Raw genomic sequence first — 23,233 nt, forward strand, 5'->3', positions numbered from 1 at the left:
GTCTCTCCACATCAGCGTCACTGTGGAGGGAAAAGGCCAGCATCCCCATGAGACGTGGTCTTTGTTGATGTTGTTGTTTTGAAATGTGGGGATCTGGGATGTGGGCCGGGGCATCGTCGACCATTTGAAGCCGCATTGAAATAAACAGAGCGCGGGAGCAGCGGTGGGTAACTGCAGACCTCTGCCTCTGCTTATTTTGCAGCAAAAACATGCCTCAAGTGTATCATTCCCTCTTGCTTGAATTCTTTCCTTCTCTGCTCTCTTTTACACGTCTGGCAGGTTCACATCCAGGACCAACATGCTGTCCAAACACGTCAAAAAAAATCACACAGCCGTTTCATCAAGCAGCTACCTTTGGATCTGAGTCTGACCTCACTTGGAGCAAACCTTCAGATTCTCAAATAATTACTTCTACCTGACATGCATGTTTAAAAAGCCATATCCATCTTGTGGGAACACACTGAGCATGCTCATCAGCGCTGCCCTGTTTCACACGTTCACACCTGGGAGCTGCCAGGTACAGAAACAGCCTGCTACTGTTGCACCACTGAGCTGCTCTAATAGAGTTACTGCTGATTAATTGCACTGCTCAAGGGCAAAATGTCCCGGGAAAGAGGTAAAGGTTTGGTTTGGCTCTCCACACCCAGATGTTTTTCCAGCATTTTCCTCACAGGCTGTGTACTAGAAGTGGATGTAGCCACTGTGGCATCACTTCCTCATTTGTAGCCTACTGTTTTTAAGTCTTTGGGTGGTCAAGATCTTGTTTTTAACCAGGAATGACCATATTTGGGCATCAGAATCAATGCTATCTATGTCCTGGTTAGTGGTCACTACGGCAGCAACTTGTAATAACAGGTGGTCAGACCGTGAGTATGAATTATCCTTGTATAATCTGGATTTGGCCATTGTTATCAACAATGTGCTGCAGGAAAATGACAGTACCTTGCATTACAATTAAGAATCAATACAATTACGGACATTTTACACTGATTCGACTAAAATATACATTGCAATATGATCTTCAGGCCAGCAGAGTGCACCATCTGCTTCAGATTTCTCCTGTCCAATGCAAGTAGCGGCAGCTGTGCGCTTATAACTGCCACTTTATTTCGTTTGGAATTATCTTAAGTATTAAAAAATCATGGAAAGAGGATGTTAAGCATTTTTATTGTTAGACAACCAAAATAAAGGAATCATAATTTCCCACAGGGCTGCACAGTGGCTCAACGGTTGGTGCTTTCACCTGTGAATGAGTTTGAACAGGGGGCGCTGGCAGTAATACTGTATACCCCCGTAAAATTTGGGAAGGGTATGACAGTGTTAAAAAGTGCCAAGCCTACATGAGATTAGGATTACCTGTGGATCTCTGTGTTAGCTGAAATACTGTCGGCAAATTACAGACATCGTCGATTCGTATGGGATTAAAAACACAGATGTACAACGTGACAATAACACATTACCAGAGGTTCCCTGGTAATATTAGCCCTGTGCATATAAGGAGTAAGAGACAGAAAGAAACACAGTGGATGATGCTAAGAGAAGAGAAAGAGACAGAGAGAGACTGAACAAGAGGGCAGATCAGCGGAGCTCTCACACTGGGCCTAGTAGCCCCTCGTGATGGAGCACAACTGCTCTCCCTCTCCAGTTTACAAGACGTTTGGTCTCACAGTCAGATCAAGAGAGAAATACACAGACAATGTGACAGTAACTAACTCACTTTGTGGCTTGCACATGCACCTTCCAAACCTGTGTTTTTGCATGTGCATGAGCAATTAAACCGTGCAGAAGCACGCCTCTTCCATCCACAGGAAGTGTGCTATGCCTGAGCATGGTATGGAGCACTCGCAGTAGTCAAACAAATGGGACTCTGGGGCTCCAGCATGCTTGGGCATAGTGCAGAATGCTTAAAGGGGACATATTATGCAAATAATCACTTTTCCAGGCCTTTCTAACACAAATGTGTGCCCCGGGCCTGTCCACAATCCCCTCAAGTACCAGAAAAATCCATTTCCTCTCCCCCTCTCTTTCTCCACCTTTCAGAAAATGTGTGCTGAAACAAGCCGTTCTCAGATTTTACATCTAGTGACCTCACATGGGGCGTAAGCAACCGCCCCCAGGTTTGGTTGGCCCTCCCCCACTTGGAGGAAAGTTGCGCCCTCTTCTACTGATCCTCTCAGCTACCAGCTAAGATGCTGAATAGCTGCTGACTACAGTCTGAGAGACTGATGGTAGAATCCCAGTCAGGTCCTAAACTTTGAATAAAAGTGTCTGGAACATCAGGAGTGCTGCATCCATTTCCTGACAGGGGTGTGGTCAGGGGCAGAATCAGACATTTAAAGTGACAGACACAGAAATGGCTTGTTCTGAGAAGGGCTGTAACAGAGGGGTTTTTAGACATGCAAAAATCTGATACTGGAGTGTTTTTGTCAGCAACAAACTTCACAGGCATGTTTTGGGGACCTCTTAGACCAATATGAATTTGTCTTAAAAGGGTAAAATATGTCCCCTTTAATGTGAGTGCCCCTTAAATAATATTTGGATGGGTGTTTACATCTTTGCAAGAACTTTGCAAAACAGTAGGCTGTATGTATGTAGCTGTTGGGATAGATGAGTACTATGCACATAGTCCAGATGGAAACACTTTTTAAACGACAGGCTATAGACGATAGAGGAGTCTAATTTGTCCATAATCCAGTACCCTCAATCTGGCAACAAATGCACATTGTCATGCATCAAACCATTATTTTGCTTCAGAACTTTAAGTATGCAAAGAAAAACCATAATTCAATAAGAAATGTTTACTGTGGTAATAAATCAACTGACATTTTTGTAATTTTGTACTCTAGTTTCATACGATCCAGTTTCCCTTTGTCAACCATAGAGACTCCCCCTGCTGGTTACTTCAAAGACACCACACTAAACCACTTATGACACCATGAGCTACGTCATCTTCCTTCATACAGTCTGTGGTTTTACTGCAGAAACAATCTGCTTCTCCATAACATCCGGGCGACCACCAGCCCCCCTATTCATTAGTGATAAATTAGTCCCTAACTGCCTATCAGGGCTCAGATTACTCAATCCCACATAAACTCTAACCCATCTGGGACCCCTGATCAATAGCTGACCCCTGAGCGGTGACCAGGGAGCTGGGGCGGGTTCTCGTGGGAAATTATAAATGGATTCGGTGTTGTGTGGTGTTAGGACTCTTTTGGTTTGACTAGATAGGAGATGAAAACGTTCTTGTCAGTGAGGCTTGCAGTCGCTGCATATATAAGACAAGCGCCTGGGGCAGGGTGATTCAGACGTGCTGAGGTGACGTGCAGCAGGGGTTTCCTCTGGGCTGGAAGATGTTACACTGATGAGGCTTAATGCTGCCATCAGTTCAGGTGTTTGGAGAAGAGGGAAGAACGCATGGGACACTGGGAGAACTGAAAAGGCCATAAAATATGGCTTTACATAGGACACCTAATTCATCGAATATCTAGCTCTTTCATCTCACTATGATATTAAATTTGGACATCATAACGCCATCAGTTTCAGTACCATAGCAACAAAAATAGAGGTTAGTTACTATATATTGGATCAGTTCTTGTTTTCAATAATCAAAAACTACTAGTGATATCCTGCACACTGTCTTAACCGCACAAGTATGCCTGCAGCTTTTTAGCATCATAACTGCGTTGGAGTTTTCTACAATTCTGAAAGCATCCATTCCTCAGTACCATGCAATGAGAGGTGATCACTGAAGCGGATATTTGGCATTTGGCCGATTATTAGTATGAGCATTTTTTTTTTTACCCATTAATGATTAAACTGATCTAACAAAAAGTGCACTACTTTGGCCCTTAAATGTGTCTCCCCTCTGGCTTTTTTACTACTTTCCACAGTCTCACCAAATGTCCTGAATACGAAACAACCTGGCTAGATGTCACATGAGAACCAGCCAGTCAGCACTTCAGTTTGAGTACCAGTTACACAGTAAGCATATGACATCACTTTCTGTTTTTAGAGGGCTCAACTGTTTATTTTCCGCCTTTTTTTTATCATGAAATTTTATTTTGTCATATCAAATTCATTTTGTGTGCCATAATAAATGCATATCAGTTTCAAATATCGGTCATTAGACTTAAAATCAACTAATTATCAATACTGGTATCAGCCCTGAAGAACCAATATAAGTCTACCCCTACTATACAACATTGATTCTAGGACTGAACAATTTGCAAAAATAATCAAATTTCGATTTTTGTTGTGATCCAATATTGCGATTATTCTTATGTCAATCTTATGTATTTTTTGACAAAATCAAGCAATAAATAATTCCATATATAAGACCATGTGCATTGAAAACAATGAAATTTTTTCAGAAGCAATCAATCCATAGTAGCATGAATCTTAATATGGGGGTGAAACAAGCTTTAAGCTATAAAGGAGGCAGCTGGGGTGGAGGAGTTGAAGCTGGTTACCAGCTGATGTATGACTTTCATGAAGTAACGTTAGGCTTAATCAGTTTTAGATAGAATGAGCTAACTATTTTTGCTCATATTGCAAATGTGATGTCATTTGCTCTGTTTAAGGGCATTATCATTTTTATGTCACTCATTTTGATTAAGAAAAACATACATAAAACATGAAAAGGAGGATTTTTGTAAACGGTCGAGTAAAAAATGACACTTGACTGTTTGCATAATGTGCATAAAATCTTGGCAAAAACAGATTTATTAAACCGGTATTTTGACACATTTCAAGTTAAAAAAATATTGCAACTTCTGTGATTTGTAAATCACAGCAGGCCATATTGCAACTTAATCTAATTTGTGATTAATTGCCCAGCCCTAGTTGGTTCTCAACTGATGGGAAGGACCCAAGAGTTGGTCAGAAAGTCATTTCATTGGGTGGCAGGTAGTGCATGGAAAAAATATGTAGAAAATAGTCAATAACATACTTATATTTTGAAGGATGTCTACATCTCTTTGTTTTGCTACAACTTTTGTTCCATCTCAAGTCAAGACATTTGGTTATGATTGAAAGATTTGGGTCTCAATTTGTCGATACGAAGATGCATTTTCACAAGCTTAGTTATGATACTGTGGATTCACTTAAGGTTGGACAGCCTCAAAGAGAACCAGGCTTTAAATTCTGGAAGTGTTACATGCAACAATGACCCGCAGAGCCAAAATGGTTCAGACCAAAGATCCATGACACGATGAGACTGTTTCGTATGGTCAGAGGTGTCTGAACTGAGCTGACGCAGCTTGAATCAAGTCGTCTGATGATGTTTGCATTTCAGTTCGGCAAGTCGCAGACGGCTGGTTTTAGAGTGCTGCAAGAGAATAAATCGCTGGCGTCAGGCCAAAACCTCGTGTTGTATTTTCTTTTCTTTTTTTCTTAAATCAGTGCTATTGACCCTTCACATCTATTAGTGGGTTTTTAACAAATTTCAGAGAAATAGAAAGTTTCAAAAGGATGCTGACCATGACCGTTCAATGTTAAATTATTTGAAAAACAGCTAAAAAGTAGTTTTAGAGATAGGAGGTTTTGGAGGTTCGGCCAGTGAAATTTGAAATGGGGAATGAAAATCTTATTTATACAGGCTATTAATGTTCAAAGCAGAATATTCATTTTCATGCTATGAATTTTGGAAATCATTGCATCTGTAGGAGCTTAGTTTGTCCATGAAAGTTAATCATTCTCAGCAGATATCTTAGTTCTAACAAGACTGAGCCAGCAAAGTATTTTTGTGTATATGTGTGACATGAAATTGCACTGCCATCCCCCTTATCATCATCATCATGGTGATTTACTGATGAATCACCAGTGAATGTGCAGCACTGTCCCTCTTGTAGAGACAGATTTACTGTGCAGTAACATTACAAATAAGTCACTTTAGATAAAGAGACTGTAAGGGATGTTGAAATGGAAACAATACATTTCCTCTAGTTGCAGCGGTGTGAGCTGTCAGCTTTTAGAACATCATAGAGCGGCCCATTGCAAGCAGATGCGAGTTTCAACCCAACTCTTATGAGTCTAAGGTCTGAACTGGGCTTTAGAAGCACTACAATTAGTCCTGGTCCGTCCAGGTCATGGATCAGGCACTGAACAATCTGTCCTGTGATCCTGCTATAAAGGAATATGAAGCTACATGTGCAGGATAGTGGTGACACAGCTGAAGCCTGGCACATATTAAAGTATTTTCAAAATTCTAAACATTTATAATACAGTAACAGCAGATGATAACTGAGTGAACAGTTGTGTTTCTATAGTGTGTGGCGGTTGTTTTGCCTGAGGCTCTCATCTGTTCATGCCAAAACCTTAACATCATTTACATCTCCATGCAAAACAGCCTCTCTGACACGTTACAGTAAGTATGGTTGGGTAGTTACTATATATTGGATCATTTCTTGTTTTCAATCATCAAAAACTACCAGTGAAATCCTGCACACTGTCTTAACTGCACAAGTATGTCTGCATGTTACAGTAAGTATGGTTGTTTTTTATTTATAGTAGAGCTGTCAAAGGATTACTACTTTTAATTGCACTTAAACTTGGGATTTCTGTAGTTAATCATAATTAATCACATCCATTTCATCCCTTTATAAGATGGCACTTTATGCAATCAAAAAAAAATTTGTGCTATTTTGGATTTTTCTGCTGTCTTAACCTGAGAGAAATTAACTTCCTGTTTGGATCAGAAACATACCCACAGGAGAAGGAACTTGTCATGGATTGTAGAGGAAATACAAGGTGCAGACGACTTGTCCAGAGAGTTTTTAAAGTGAAATGAGGCATTAACCCTCTGAGGTCAAAGGCTATTTCCTCCGTTTTTACATTTTTATGAAAAAAAAATTCACCTTTTCAAGGTACTTTTAAACACAATACCCAAGTGTTTTATATTGAAGTGTCAAGGACAGTCTGAGCTTTATGCACACTGGGGCCCATTTTTGTATGACAGTACTTTATAAAGAGTTATTTTACCCAAATACTGAATTTTGAAAATGTCTGAATCTCTTGTTAAAACAAACTTTCACTCATGTGGACAAATTGTTTTGGTGCTTGAAACAGGTTTACCAAAGTCCCAGCTCAAAAAGTAGTGGAATAGATGACTAAAATAATAGGTAAGCACAGAAAACAAGTCTACAATGTTATTTTTTTCATTTGGTTTTTTTGAGCATAAATGCTGTCTGTCAGTCTGTTTTCACCAAATCTCAAATATGAGACAAATGACTTCAGCTTTGCTTTGCCATCATCAGAGATCCATCCATCCATTTTCTATACTGCTCATCCTGTTGGGGGTAGGGGGGCTGAAGCCTATCCCAGCTGTCAATGGGAAAGAGGTGGGCTACACCCTGGGCTGGTCACCTGTCAATCGCAGGGCTGACATATAGACAAACAACCAGGGCTGCTCACACTCAGCCAATTTAGAGTCACCAATTAACCTAAAGAGTGTGTTTTTGGTGGTCTGAGCCTGAGTACCTGAAGAGAACATGCAAACTCCACACAGCAAGGCCCTGACTGGAACCAGGGATCTTCTTGATGTGAGACAACAGTGCTAACCCCTGCGCCGACATGCAGCCCTCATCAGCAATCAACAAGTCTAATCCTCTCCTCTCACTCCAGTCTCTCGTCTTTCCTCTCCTGCAAAAACAGTGATAGGGAGGGCCCTACCACAATCATGTACGCACAGAGAGACAGATGATACATCCAATGATGCAGCGAGAGGTGATGACATGTGCCCATTGCTCTCTTATTGGCCCTGTAACTCCGGCTGTGAATCATGCGGGATGGCAAGTTAGGGCAGCAGTGAACGATGAGATTCTCCTGTTCATGGGAGTGTCTGAACCGCATTTCTATGACATGCAATGGCAAAGATATTGAGAAAAACATAGCGAAAACGAGTGCGCCAACCTCAGAGGGTTAAAAAACAGTGGTGGACTTACACAAAAGTCACAGTCACAATTTTAAAACTTGTGGGTCTTGATAAATCGCGATTAATGCGACCAATCTTGACAGCCGTAACTGTATCTGAATTCCCACAGCACACCTTGACTTCCTAGAAGGCAAACTGTACGTCGTATTTTCCACTCCAAACTCCAAATCATGAGGAGGCACAGTCAACTTTGGAGTGAACAAGCTAATGTGCCAGCTGTTTGTTTTCTGCTACGTCTAGTGCAGCAGCATCTTGCTACCAGTGCTGAAGCAGTTTGAGGTTAGCATTTTAAATAGCATTGTAGCAGCAAGGCAGTGGTCATTGAGAACAACCACAGTTTAGATCAGGGATGTCAAACACAAGGCCCGGGGGACAAATCTGGCCCATGGAACTGTTGTACCCGGCCCGTAAGATCATTAATATTTTTATCATAACTGGCCCACAAGTATGAGGTCTACAGATTTCTTCAGTATAAAAATGTAACCTTATCCTCAATGATTGAAAATATCCTTAAGTCATAAAAATGTGAAAAAGTAGAGTAGAAAGAATTACTACTATATTATATATACTACATATATTACTATAAATATTACTTTTTAATGTAACATCTAGACCATTTAGATTCACAATTTAAAATTTCAAATCATATTTCAAATTTTTACCTTTATAACTCAAAATTTCCCATTTTATCCTATATTTTGACCTTTAACACTCATGATTTTGACTTTTAATCCCATATTTTGAATTTCAAAATGTATTTTTTTTATTTTATGATATTTTGATGGATACAACTCTGATTTTATCTCATATTGTGACCCGTCAAGCTCATGATTTTGAATTTCTTAATCATATTTCGTCTGATAAAACTCATGATATCCAATTTTATCTTGTATTTTGACCTTTAGAACTCATCATTTTGAATTATATCTTGTATACTTGACTTTAAAACTCATGATTTTGACATTTTATCTGACATTTTGAATTTTAAAATGTAGGGGTGCACCGATTGATTGGCCGGCCGATCGATCAATCAGAGTTGATTTCCTTCATTTTGGGGGATCGGCGATTGGCCGATACTTACATATGAAACCGATCTTATCCACGATCTTATCTACCTCTACCTACTAAAATGTGAAAAATGAAAGACTAAAGGAACTGATATAATTTAGTAGTTTGCACAGCAATGCTCTAAACTTTTCATTTATATTTGAGAGAACGACCTCATGTGCGGTCAAAACAACAAGTTTGTATTGTTTCACAGGTATTGTTCAGTGTTTTTCAATAAAATAAGATTGGAACATTGAAGGTGTTTGCTGTCAGTTACAAAAAAAAATGGGTATCGGCCAAAATCAGAATCGGCTGGTCAGGCTTTTTAAAGATCGGTGATCGGTGATGGGCCAGAAAATTGCAATCGGTGAACCCCTATTAAAATTATTATTTTTCAATTTTTCCTCATATTTAGACTGATAAAACTCATGATTTCCAGTTTTATCTCATAATTTGACCTTTAAAACTTGTGATTTTGACTTTTTTATTCTCATATTTTGAAGTTTAGATGTATTATTTTGTATTCTTTCTCATATTTGGACCTTTAAATCCTTAAAATCCTTTGATTTTGAATTTATCTTATTAATTCCCTTTAAAAACGTTTTTTGACTTTTTCATTTTCAATTTCATGTTCTGACCTTTTGATCTTATAAGTTTGACTTTTTATCTCAGATTTTTAGGCTTTAAACTTATCATTTAGACTGTTCTAATCTCAGCATTATCATATCATCAGTGCTTAGTGTTTTTTTTTCCATAATTCATTACTGTTGACCCAATTATGCCCTCAGGTTAGACCTGAATTCTAAATCCAGCCCCTGCTGTGATTAAGTTTGACACCCCTGATTTAGAGGGAATGTTTGACTGGTATTGAGGCTTGATCTGATAAAAATATTACTAATTAGATCCCAATTTTACCTGTCAGACATCTAATTGCACACATCCCTAATTTGGCCAATGTTAATCTGATGCACGGGTACATCCGTGGTTACAGGGCTGCTGAAATGCAGAAATGTTGGACCTATTTCTTCAAATTACTGCAAATAAAAGACAGATATTCAAAAACAGCCCCAAAATCCCTGAATTCACCCCATCTTTGCTGCTCTTCTATAATATTTCATAAAAATGACTCTAGGGCCTGTGCATGCAAATGACATTGTACAGTACATATGCAATGGAAATAAAAACGTTCACAGGTCTTTGATTTTTTGGCTTATCTTTGACTATATTTGGTTGTTTCTCGTCCTTCCTAGGGAGATTTTACTCCTCTCCTGGCCTTTTCCCAGCATGTGTGCTTCATTCATTGTCTTTAGCGCTATTTATGACCCTACATCTCCACTAGTTCACTCCTTGACCCCTCAGGCTCCTGGCTTTTGCCCAGCATGTACAATCAGTGCTCATCCAGTCTAGAATGCTGTTTATGGCACTATATGTCCAGCATTCAGGACTTTCATAATCTGATGGAGTAGAATAGCCTCCCATGGGGAACCAAATCCATACAGCAGACTCCATCCCCATGGTGACCAGAGGCAAAAGGCCATCTGTCCATTCCCACCCATCTACATCCCAATTTCATTTGAAACAACTCCATCAGTCCCACGTACACGCAGACATACATGACAGCCTTCTACTGTACGTGGTGGGGTCTTCACGTCACAAGCCTTCCAGCTCCCCTCCACCACCTCCCATCATGCTCAGCCTCCATATCCCGGAATAAAATATGACAAAATGAGCCAAAGGCAGAGCATCTCGTCTTACCCATCTGTGCCTGTGTCGGATGTCTTTCAGAGGTTCATGGTGGATGAGAGCCCTGCTGATCCGATTCTGCTCGGGCAGTTTTGCTGCAGGAGCCGCTAAACCATCGCATTTGGGGATGCTGAAGTCTCAGTGATAACCAAGGGGGGCCGGGGTCTCTCTCTTTCTTCCCCCGGGTTAGCCTTCAGTCATCCGGCTGTGTTTGTGCGCCGGTTCGGTTGCGCCAAAGATCGTCCCGAGCCGGACTTAGAGAGGATCCTGATGGCACAGCCTCCTCTTTTGCATCTGATGTTTATTCTGTGAAATCCTACCGAGCAGAAGAGGTGAAAATAAGAAGAGAGCGAGGTGCGCAAAATGATGAGCCAAGCGGCGCAGGAGAGGATGGAGATGAGGAGATGTTGGGTTGGCTGTAGGGGGGGTAGATCGCCGCTGTCTGCCGTCCTATTCGCCGTTTTCTGTCGTGTTTACGAGCCACTGTCGCCTCCTCCCTCCCTCCCTTCTCTGTCTCTTCTATCTCTCTTTCTCTCTCTCCGTGATGCGTCTCTCTCTTTTCCGTCCTCCGCGCTGCAGCCGCTGTGACGCCTTTTCCGCTTGAAAAAAAAAACAAGATCCCCCGCGCACTCTCCTCTCTTTTACTCCTTTTTCATCCTCGCTCTGGCTCCAAGACAGAGCAAGGGGGAGGTGGAGACGAGTGTGTGAGGGGGCAAGTGGGAGAAGGCAATGGAAGGAGGAGCCCCGCGAGAGGAGAGCTCCTCCCCGTTATGCTGCTTATCAGGACGAGGGGGGCGCCCATAGTGTAGGAGGGGGACATTACTGAGAAATATGAGAGAGGAGGAGGAGGAGTGGGGGCTGTGGAGAACTTCTGCAGAGGATTAATCAGTAGAGGACTGCTGTAATTATTGGAGATATTACTGCACTTCTGCCCTGATTGCAGAATCTCCATACCCAAAATACATCCAGTCCTCTAGAAGTTCTGCACAGCTGAGAGCCCATCAAACTCTGACCACAACAGAGCCCCCGTGAGGTCTTAGTGAAAATTACAGGGCATCGAAAATGCATGCATTTAATGCAGTGATACTCAACATGTGGCCAAAGAGCCACATGTGGCTCTTTTGTGATTATTTGTGGCTTTTTTATGACTTCATTTTAAATATTATTCCACCAGAAAATCTTAAAAAGGAGAAGATTGTTGCCATTTTTCATTGAAGCTATCTTTTGCTGTCAGCACCCTTTTTTCCTATTTTAGCAACTTCTTTTTGACACTTTTTCCCATTTTTGCCACGTTTTTGCTATTTTTGCCTTTCTTACCATTTTTTTGCCACTTTCTGCCATTTTAAGCTATCTTTTTCCATTAAATACCCGTTTTTCCTATTTTCTGTCCATTTTGCAACTCCTTTTTGACAATTTTCCCCCATTTTTGCCACTTTCTGCCAATTTAAGCTACCTTTTCCACTAAATAGCCATTTTTTCTACGTTTTTGCAACTTCATTTTGACACATTTTCCCCTTTTTTGCCACTTCTTGGTTATTTTTTTAACCCCATTTTTGACACTTTTTGCCTCTTTAAGCTACTTTTTTCCATTAAATACCAATTTTTTCCTATTTTTTCCTCATTTTCGACACTTTCTGACTATTTTTTAACCACTTTTATTTTTGCCAATTTTTGACCATTTAAGCCACCTTATTCCATTAAATACCGATTTTTTCCTATTTTTTCCCCATTTTTCCACTTTTTGGCTATTTTTTATCCACTTTTTTTGCCTCTTTTTGCCCATGTAAGCCACCTTTTTCCATTAATTTCCTATTTTTTGCCCATTTTCCACTTTTTGGCTATTTTTTAACCACTTTTTTTGCCACTTTTTGCCCATGTAAGCCACCTTTTTCCATTAATTTCCTATTTTTTGCCCATTTTCCACTTTTTGGCTATTTTTTATCCACTTTTTTTGCCTCTTTTTGCCCATGTAAGCCACCTTTTTCCATTAATTTCCTATTTTTTGCCCATTTTCCACTTTTTGGCTATTTTTTAACCACTTTTTTTTGCCACTTTTTGCCCATGTAAGCCACCTTTTTCCATTAAATTCCTATCTTTTCCCTACTTTCCACTTTATGGCCATTTTTTAACCATTTTTTTGCCACTTTTTGCCCATTTAAGCCACATTTTTCCATTAAATACCCATTTTTCCTATTTTCTGCCCATTTTTGCAACTTCTTATTAACACTTTTTTCCCCAACTTTTTTGCCCATTTTGACCATTTATTGCCACTTTTTCCCATTAAACTATCTTTTGCCATAAACACCATTTTTTCCTATTATTGCCCATTTTTGCAATTTCTTTGTGACCATTTTTTTCAATTTTTTTCAATTTTGGCTATTTTTTGAACCATTTTTTGCCACTTTTTGCCCATTTAAGCTACCCTTTTCCATTTAATACCCCTTTTCCCTATTTTCTGCCTATTTTAGCAGCTTCTTTTTGACAGTTTTTCATATTTTTGCCCCTTTTTTTTACAATTTTTTTGCCACTTTCTCTTAATTTATTTTTTTAAATGTTTTTACAATTTTTTGCCACTTTTTGCACATTTAAGTTATCTTTTTCCATTAAATAACCCTTTTGGTCCTATTTTTGCAATGTCTTTTTGACACTTTCCCCCAATTTTTGCAACTTTTATGCTACTTTTGCCTTGTTTTGTTTTGTTTTGTTTTGTTTTTACCATTTTAGTCACTTTTATTCAAATAAGCTACCTTTTGTGACTACATACCACTTGTTTCCTATTTTTCTGCCCATTTTTGCCAATCTTGATTTCTTTTTCCCATTCAAGTCACTTTTCACTTTTTTTTTTCTCTTTGCCTTGTTTTTGCCACTTTTGGACCATTTTTTTTGCTACATGTAACTCATTTTTTTGTCCCTTCCCACCAGTTTTTGCTACTTTCTGACCACTTTTTTTTTTCGCTTTTTTTCGCTGACCACTTTTTTTCCCCCCATTTTCACCCCTTTTGATCCACTTTTGTTGCATTTTGACCATTTTTGCCAACTTTAACTTATTTTTATTGCAACTTTAACCTGTTTTTACCACTTAGATTGTGGCTCTCTCAAAAGTATTTTTCAACAATTTGGCTCTTTGGCTGTGCAGGGTTGAGTAACACTAATATAATGTAGAGTTAACCCTGCAGGTTTATTCAAAGTTTGCACTCTAATAACCCATTCAGGGATAAAATGTCCAACTTTAAAAGTATTCATAATAATTTATATGGAAATAAAATCACACATTTTTGAAATTATTCTTTACATCAACTTCAGTCCTGATCAAAACTGCGGTTTGCAGAGGGCTGGAGCATGCAAATAATCGCAGGACATGTAGTGACAAACAACCAGGCATGCTCACATTCATACCTATGGGCAATTTAGTCGCCAATTTACCTAGCAAGCATGATTATGGACTGTGGGAGGAAGCCGGAGAACTGGTGGAGGACATGCAAATTCCACACAGAATAACCCCGGGATCCAAACCAGGAACTTTCTTGCAGTGATGCAACAGCGCTCTCCCCCTGTGTCAGCATGCCGCCCAAACAACTCAATGTTTACATAGTCTGGTGATTAGTAACTCTTTAGCTGCCAGTTTGAAAAAAAAAGTCACTGTTGTATTTTATTTCTAAAAAATCACAAAAAAAATGAGTAGTTTTCTGAAAATTAAATGTCAGGAGGATAGGGGATTTTCTTTAAGCATACGCTGAATGTGTCAAAACTGATATCAGTGCATTTGTTTTTGTGAAATCACCGATCTGGCCAGACGCCTGACAAGAATGGACCCTTCACAGTTGTGATTTCAATGCATGTGTGTTGGATCAGTAGCATTGGTGCAACCGTCCTGCTTAACAGTTACTTCATTTTGGAGCAGAAAAGTTTGACAAGCTATTATTGAATCCTGATGTTCAAATTATTCATACATAGCACTTTCTAACCTCTTTTTCCTGCCCAATTTTTGCCACTTTTTATGCCACTTTCAATCAGCTTTCCTCACTTTTTTGCCACATTTTATCCCTTTTCATCACTTTTTACCTGCCTATTGTTACCACTTTAAACATTTTTCTGCCACTTAAACTTGTTTTTCCACTTTTTAAACACTTTCCACCACTTTTCCTGCCCAATTTTTCTACTTTTCATCAATTTTGTGCTCTTCAAACTCATTTTTGCCGCATTTTAACCCTTCTCGTCACTTTTTACCTGCCTATTGTTGCCACTTTAATCATTTTTGCAACCTTTTAAACACATGATCAATTGTGTGCACTTTATACTCATTATTGCCAAATTTTAACCCTTTCATCACCTTTTTTCTGGCATATTATTGCCACTTAATGTTTTTCTACTTTTTAAACCCTTTTACCACTTTCTCTGCCCATTTTTGCCACTTTTAACCGACTTTTGCCTGCTTGGACTATTTTTTCTGCATCTGTTAAACCATTCTTGCTATTTTAAATCCATTTAGCCTCTTTTTAACCATATTTCACCACCTTTTCTTACTTCCCCATCTCTGGACATTTTCAAAAAAACGTCTCAAGCACCACCTGTTCACCACAGCCTACAGTCTTCACTAAACCACCCCTTACACTCATCCTACCCCTCACATAGTTTGTCTATATGTGTTCCTATAAAGCGTCCTTGGGTTTCTTGAAAGGCGCTATATAAATTAAAGATATTATTATTATTCCCACCAACTGTTGTCTCATTTTTAACCCATTTTGCCATTATCAACACCTTTTAAACACTTTTAAACCCTAATTTAACCAAACCTCACGCCCATTTTAATAATTCTGTTTTAAGAAAAGGGGTTTAAAGAAGAAGGCTCTACACTATGGCATAAATAAAAACATGTTGCTTTGATTCAAGTGGTTATTAAAAGAAATGTATATATATACATATATGTGGTTATGACAGATTAACTTTACAATGGACCATGCTTTTTGCAGACCTCCATATTTCAACCCTTTTTGTCTTAATGTTGATGATCACAGCTCACAAAAACAAACAAACAAACAAAAAAACACTGTCTCAGAACAACAGAATATCACAAAAAACAGCCCAAAATGTTTTATGATAGAGAAATGTTGACCTTCTGGAAAATTCTGCTCATTTATGCCCTCAGTACTTGGTAAGAGCTTCTTTTGCACAAGTTACTGCATCATTGTGATCTGTCCGTGGCACTGCTGGGATGTTATGAAGCCCAGCTTGCTCTGATAGCAGCCTTCAGCTTGTCTAGATTAATGGGTCTGGTGTCTCTCATCTTTCTCTAGACATTTCTCCAGAGATTCTCTACAGCAGTGGTTTACAAAGTGTGAGGCGGGCCTCCCCTGGGGGGCGCCACAGAACTTCAGGGGAAGCGCGGAACCATAACCCAGAAAAAAGGTGATTTGCTTTGCTAACTTCTGCTGTGCATGGAGCAAAATGGATAGACTTACAGTTCCTATAGGGACTATGCTGTAGAGTCAGTTATTCCAGTTAGGATTTTCCTGCATTGGTCCCAATGATGCTCAAGTCATAGTGTTTAATTTGCAAAGATGTACAAGCTAATGACAGCATAAGGCTGTATAAACCTTGGGGCCATCTTAAGACTGAGCAAAAAGCCTAGTGACCAAAACCAGGGGAAGTTTTAACAGGAAGTGATAAGAATTTCGGTCACTGATGAGCGTACCTGCACCGATAAAAAGAAAGGATGGTCTGCTGTTAAGCAATCCTACATCAACTGTACAAATGAAAATGTATAGTGTCTACTAAATAAGAGGGAAGGGCAGATGTTTAAGGACATTTGCAGACCAAAATATCAAAAATATATTAATGTTAAAAATGTTTAAAGATTAGACATATATGTTTGGAGTTGTGGTTGCTTTTCTTCTTTTTTTCAATCTTTATGTGGGTGGGGGTCCACCGAATGAAAAATTTCTTCTTGGAGGAGGCTCACTCTTCAACATTTTGAAAACCCCTGCTCTACAGGGATCAGGTCAGACCAATTCAATTCAATTCAACCTTATTTGTATAGCACATTTCATACAGGTGTAACTCAATGTGCTTTAAAGAAGATTAAAAACAAACAGAAAAAGCAATCAGCAGTTCAAGCATATCCCCCAGCAGAGATGAAAATACATACTGGCATGGGTTGCACCCTCAGATAATGAGAACTAACACATGCCTGTAACAAGCCGTATTTATGTGAACATGCATGGCTGCAGAAAGACACAAGCCACACCCGGGTAATTGTTTCAGAGCACTGGGTTTGCACTCTTTGGTATTTCTCCAACAGTCTCATTTTTAGTGTTAGTTAGTATGAATACTTTCTAAAATACCTAATGATTGTGGCGCTTATTTTATTGTTACAACTGAGCATCAGTGTTAACAGCGGGGCCCTGACCCCCTGGAGGGTGGCTTAGGTGTGCTGGGTGCTCTTGGAGAGGAGAAAATGAAGTGAAAAATAAACTAATATTATTTATGACAGTAACATTTACTGTGCATGTATTTAGATGGTAATTTTTAATGCACATTTAAATGTGCTTTTTTTTCTACAATGACCCTTAAAAATGATAAACACCACTCCAGCCAATCAGAAGTGAGCATCCAATATAAGTGACATTGACGCATCAGCAGCAAGCATGAACAAAATTCATAATGTCTTCATGTTAAGTTTCAGTGTAAATATTAAAGCTGCAATATGAATTTTTTTGCACTGAAATTTCAATAATTAAAATTGTCATGACCTGGCTCAGCTGGTCACAACAAAGAATGGAGAAAAATACCATGGTAAAGTTTTAAACAAGTCTTTATTTTTCAAATCAAACAAAATTAAACATTTAAATCAAACAATTCTCTAATTAAACCAAATTAGACAAAGTCAAAAAAATCAAATCAGGCTATTAAACTGAATTCAACCAAACTTAAGAGTCTGAAAAGCCAAATTAGACCAAATAAAACCAGATGACTTAAAGTTACCATAAGTTAGAACAAATTAAATATTTATAGCATGAGGTATGTAAGTCAGTAGGGTCAGTAGTGTGGGATGTGCATGAGTGAAGATAATGTGTGTAAATGATATAAAATGCAAACTTAACTAAAGCTCAACCTAATCTAACATAACTAAACCAAAGTGTGGTATACCTGTGGAGGCCAGGACAGAGAGACAGAGTGAATGTGTGACTGCAGGAGCTTAAATAACCTCAACACGCTGGGCCCAGGTGTGTGACATTACTCTAATCAAGGAGCTGCACTCACAGACACAGACCGGAGACACTCAGGCTGACAATACCAAACATCACATCATGTCATGGACATCACATAATGATAATAAAGAAAGACTACTTCTGTGTTTACAGCCATGAATTGTTTCATATTGGATGTTGCATAAAAGACTGCTACAGTGGCAGCTGCTATGGGAGTGTCTTTCTGTTGCTTGCAGAAACCAGACGTGCTGTTCAGCTCACTCGTCTCCAAGGTGATCTTGTTTGACTTGAAGAGCCAGTTCAGTTAAAAACCGCAGTTCATATTTACTCAAAGTGAATCAGCATTTTGGTTTCAGTGATGAATTTGGACATAATTCAGAAAAACTGTTAAAGTGCATTTCCTAGCTCATGCTGTGAGCGACCCTAGAATGCAAGTAGCCCACAGTGTCAACCAAGAAGGGCACTTTTAACAGCTTTTCTCCCTTATTATGTGAAATTCATCCATGAAACTGACAAGTAGAGATCTAACTGTATCGTTGGTGGTGACAGAAGCACCTCTGTGTCATCGTGGGAATGTGACAGTTTTAAAAAGTAAGTAAACGTATCAGTTTCAGGACTATAGCTGTAGGGCCTGCATTTCTTGCAACAGCGCCACCCAACAAAATGGAAGAGTACTGCAATTAAACAAGTTGTAGCGCTTTATTGACCGCAGATCTAGGACTCGTGTTTTTCGCTTGAGTTGGCACAACCATGATAGGCAGAAATCTAATCTGGGTTGCTGAGGATCACTGCTCAGCCCTCTGGAGGTCCTCTAACTGGACGAAACAGAGACCAAGGCGGGTTCACACTTGACAACCCTGGTGAAGTGTTAGCATCTTGCTGCCCATTACAGGTTGACTTGTGGATGTGAATAGTAAGGATTTGACTGGGTTAAGGGTCTTTGCTGAGCACTGATCCTTTCTGTAGAGTACAAGAATCTTATGTTTGATAGTTAATGAACAAACAAGCATTTGAATAGCTAAACAGGTTAGCTTAGCTCATTTGGCCATCCATATACAGTGCTGGGGGTAATGCGTTACAGAGTAATCCATTAGAGTATTCAGATTACTTTTTTTTGTTGTAACGAGTAACGTGACGCATTAGTTTTACAATTCAAGTAATCCTGTTATTAGTTACATTTTCATCAAAGTAATCTGTTACTGAAAGAAAAATCCCACATTTCCTCTCTCTTCTGTGGAGAGAGTAAGAAAAAAATAGGAAGCTCCTTGAGGCATCTGCTCTGTTTGTCCTTCTTTCTTCCTGTAGTCCCTGTAGTCGTCCTGTAGTTTAATGAAACATTACTCAAAATATGCTACGTTCCAAGCAGGCTCTTGACTCATTTCTGACATGCAGTGTGAGTCCTGATTTGTCTGTGCGATTTCCAAACCACATATCCCAGCTTCTGCACAGTGGAAAACCGACTGTCTCCCCATGGCTACAGGTAGTTTCTACCCATCTGTAAAGGAGAGTATTTCCTTGCGTTGGACACTTGGAAGCATCTTCTATTTAGTCACATGCAGAAACAGAAATGGGGGGGGGGTTTGCTTGAAGTGTATTTGGGGGCAGAAAGTAATAGCATAGAATTAGCCTGTATACAAATGCTAGTGACTCTCAAAGGCACCCATGAACACATCTACGCAAATACCTCTTTGTCTTTATTCATTAAAATGTCCAAACGTACCCATCAGACCACACAAGGAGGCAATTGCAGATACTCCTTTATTTTCAACACCTCATTTGGTATTTCAACTGTAATACTGAGGTTTGCTGGCATTAGAGTCAGTCCATTTAGTGCCTCAGTTACAAATGAGTAGTTATTATGTTTGACACTTCAGAAGGTCCCTGGTTCCAGTCAGAGCCTTTCTGTGTGGAGTTTGCATGCCTGGGTTCTCTCCATGTACTCCGGCTTCCTCCCACCACCAAAGACATGCTCGTTAGGTTAATTGGTGACTCTAAATTGGCTGTAGGTTTGAATGTGAGCGTGCCTAGTTGTCTGTCTCTATATGTCAGCCCTGTGATTGACTGGCGACCGGTCCAGTGTGCACCCCACCTCTCGCCCAATGACAGCTGGGATAGGCTCCAGCCCCCCTGCTACCACCCAACAGGATAAGTGGTATAGAAAATGAATGGATGGGTCGACTTCAAAAAATAAGTTGTATGCATCTTATCCAGAAATGTCAAGGTTTTAAACTTTCTGTGAACAAAATGTTCACTACATAGATAACTAAGAGGCATTTGCAGACTATCACAAGCATCCAGTGGCTTCCTTTTGCTGCACAGGTGGTTGCAGGGTTGGAATGAACAGATTGTGTGATGTAGGATGCTAAAGGTCTATAAAGCAGCCACTACAGATGACACAAAGCTAGAGACATGCTGCTAGCATAGCATAGAAGAATAGAAAGATGTGCTTGGTTTTCAGCCTCAGAAGTCCTCAGAGACTCCGAGGCACATGCAGGTCTGGGAAGTTTTCCAGCTCCTGACAGTTTAGGGAGACAAACTGGAGTTTGGTAATGTTTTACAGTGTATGTTTGATATCATTTGCTCTGTACTAATGGTTTAGCTGTCATAGCGAGCAATCTCAAAGCTCTTCTCTGCTATAATTTCTCTATAAATAGATTTTTCCAGTATTTCAAGCTATCTTTGTTAAGTGGAAAAAGATGTGACAATCATGAGTGGATTTTTCTATCGACTTCAGCAGCACTCCTCTATCGGCCCATTGTGTGTCTGACAGAATAAGCTCTTTAAGGAAATATTGGGCTGATTGGGTTGGCATAGTTTTAGCCTCAGTATCAGGTTGCAGTCAGGTCGCTTTCTCTCAGGCTCAGGCCTGCAGCGAGCTGCTCACTCATGAACAAGAAGTCCAGGTGCTCATTATTTGGCAGCACTGATACGATTCAGGCTTACAATGGCCTGTGACCCATTTACTTTTAGAACAAGAGCCAGTGTTCATGCTGTAAGTCTGGGAAGTTTTCAGCTCCTGCTCTTGTTAGTCAAACAGTAAATACAGCTGGATGCGCAGCCTCATGTGGTGCAACATCGTTCACATCAGACTGAAACCTGCGAGCTCACAGCCTCGCCTGTTTAAAGCAGTGTTTATCTGTTGGAGGAGGCTTATGACCCACAGATCGGGCTGCCTCTCCTCTTCTTTAGTATTAATAATAACCTGTCAACATGTCGAGTGTGACTGAGATTTCTGTCCTTGACTCTAAACTGTTTTACAATGTGGGGTTATGGAGGAAATGTGAGCAGCAGTAGGAATTTAGACTGTATAATATAGAACAGAGCGGGTATTTTATAGACTTATGCCAAATTTTTCCTACATTTCAAAGATTATTTAGGCCACAAGGAATTATAAATATACACTATATTGCCAAAAGTATTCGCTCACCTGCCTTGACTCACATGCGCTCTAATTCATCCCAAAGGTGCTCTATTGGGTTGAGGTCAGGACTCTGTGCAGGACAGTCAAGTTCATCCACACCAAACTTTCTCATCCATGTCTTTATGGACCTTGCTTTGTCACTGGTGCACAGTCATGTTGGAACAGGAAGGAGCCATCCCCAAACTGTTCCCACAAAGTTGGGAGCATGGAATTGTCCAAAATCTCTTGGTATGCTGAAGCATTCAGAGTTCCTTTCACTGGAACTAATGGGCCAAGCCCAGCTCCTGAAAAACAAGCCCACATCATAATCCCCCCTCCACCAAACTTTACACTTGGCACAATGCAGTCAGACAAGGTATACCGTTCTCCTGGCAACCACCAAACCCAGACTAGTCCATCAGATTGCCAGATGGAGAAGCGCGATTCGTCACTCCAGAGGACGCGTCTCCACTGCTCTAAAGACCAGTGGCGGCGTGCTTTACACCACTGCATCCGACGCTTTGCATTGCACTTGGTGATGTATGGCTTGGATGCAGCTGCTCAGCCATGGAAATCCATTCCATGAAGCTCTCTACGCACTGTTCTTGAGCTAATCTGAAGGCCACATGAAGTTTGGAGGTCTGCAGCAATTGACTCTGCAGAAAGTTGGCGACCTCTTGGCAATATGCGCCTCAGCATCCGCTGACCCTGCTCCGTCATTTTACCTGGCCTACCACTTCATGGCTGAGTTGCTGTCATTCCCAGTTGCTTCCACTTTGTTATAATACCACTGACAGTTGACTGTGGAATATTTAGGAGCAAGGAAATTTCACGACTGGACTGGACTCCTGAGAGTGACCCATTCTTTCACAAATGTTTGTAGAAACAGTCTGCATGTCTAGGTGCTTGATTTTATACACCTGTGGCCATGGAAGTGATTGGAACACCTGATTTCAATAATTTGGATGGGTGAGTGAATACTTTTGGCAATATAGTGTAAATGTCAGGTATGGCTGAAGCCTGGCACACACTAGAAGATTCAACAGATTTTGAAAATGTGAGGGACCCCACACATCGACAAATTATGACAGATTTGACTGTTTTTATAATAGTGTGTGGTGTGGAATGAGAGAACCAACACAGATTTATTCACTGACAACAAGAGTCTCAACTCTGAAAACTCAAAATCTTGCACAGTAGAGTAAACAAGCTAAATTTGGTTAGCTGCTTATCTTCCTGCTACATACTGGGTTTGGTTGTTGTAAACTTTACAGCAAGGGTTCCTAACATTTTAGCCAGGAATTAAAAAAATAACAGAGCCAGAGACAAGGGACCCCACAATCCTGATGCACACTCACTTAACCTTTCTCAACAAAGGCATAAAAACAACACAAAGACACACAAGAGTCATAAAAACATAATATTCCTAAGTAATTCATTGTAAGAAAAGTTGGAATATATCCTTTGAAATCATTTCATTTTTTCTTTGTCTATTGGCAAACATCCCCCCTGCTCTGTGCCTTGCATCCCCATGCTGTCCCAATCCCGGATCCCTCTGGGAACCCCTGTTTTGAAGACAGACTGTATGAATTGTAAACTGTATTACCACAAATCAAATGTTGGCTATTCATTTTGAACATCCATCCAAATTTATGTTTCATGTTTTCTATAGTTTCAATGGCTAGGTTTGTTGTGCTTACTCCCTCAGTCAGCTTGCCTCCTGATTGGCTATCGTTCGGTTCCAACAATCCCGCTCGTGTCTGCTCCACTTGTTCTGCTGCTTTTAAAGATAAATCATATGTGTAAGAAATAAATATGTAGAGGTAAATAACAGTTTATGCACCTTTTAAGGGGCAGAAGTAGGGAAAATATTGATCTTCAACATGTTATCATTTAAAGATGATA

The 23,233-nt window shown here is 40.0% G+C and overlaps 1 protein-coding gene across 2 annotated transcripts in view; it reads right to left on the reverse strand.

Annotated features, from left to right (window-relative positions):
• Positions 1 to 23,233, reverse strand: part of mgat3b (beta-1,4-mannosyl-glycoprotein 4-beta-N-acetylglucosaminyltransferase b) — a 163,728-nt gene that overhangs the window by 130,470 nt on the left and 10,025 nt on the right. The window contains exon 1 of one of the 2 annotated variants that reach the window (XM_041785721.1): positions 10,733 to 11,198. The exons of the other annotated variant lie outside the window; for it this stretch is intronic. The gene's annotated coding sequence lies outside the window, so the exon portion shown is untranslated. Of the gene's footprint in view, positions 1 to 10,732; positions 11,199 to 23,233 lie in introns of those variants that run through there. 2 annotated transcript variants of the gene reach the window in all.

The sequence above is a fragment of the Cheilinus undulatus genome, linkage group 4, assembly GCF_018320785.1.
Source record: "Cheilinus undulatus linkage group 4, ASM1832078v1, whole genome shotgun sequence".
Lineage (NCBI taxonomy): Eukaryota > Metazoa > Chordata > Actinopteri > Labriformes > Labridae > Cheilinus > Cheilinus undulatus.